This window comes from Ciona intestinalis, chromosome 7 (assembly GCF_000224145.3).
Source record: "Ciona intestinalis chromosome 7, KH, whole genome shotgun sequence".
Taxonomy (NCBI): Eukaryota; Metazoa; Chordata; class Ascidiacea; order Phlebobranchia; family Cionidae; genus Ciona; species Ciona intestinalis.
In genome coordinates, this window is record NC_020172.2 from 4,088,910 (window position 1) to 4,089,376 (window position 467).

The window sequence follows — 467 nt, forward strand, 5'->3', positions numbered from 1 at the left end:
CGTAATAATATATATTTAGTTAAGCGTACAGTACATGGGATAAGACGGAGCACATTGAGCACATTGTAATCAAATACCCTGATCGTGATTTAAACAATGAACGATGAAAGTCATGAGGACACGGTTTTATATTTCTTTGAATGTTCTTTGTTTGCTATACCAAATGGGACGGGAAAACATAATGAAAAGTTAACCATTCTCTTCCCACTGTACTTTATACACAGGNNNANNNCAAGATAGTTAGCANAATGACTGNNNNAGCTTATGTCACGCTATTGTTTGGTAGTTTAGGGTTATCACTGATCATTTTTCTTTCCCATGTCCATGACCAATCAGGTAAGTGAATACGTTAATTTAAATATTTTTTCAACGGTTCGTCTGGTTTGAAAAAACTTAGTGTATTTCTGAAATCTGCCGGGTGGCAGACGAATCGCCGGAAATTTACGTTTTTATACCATCTGAGCCGT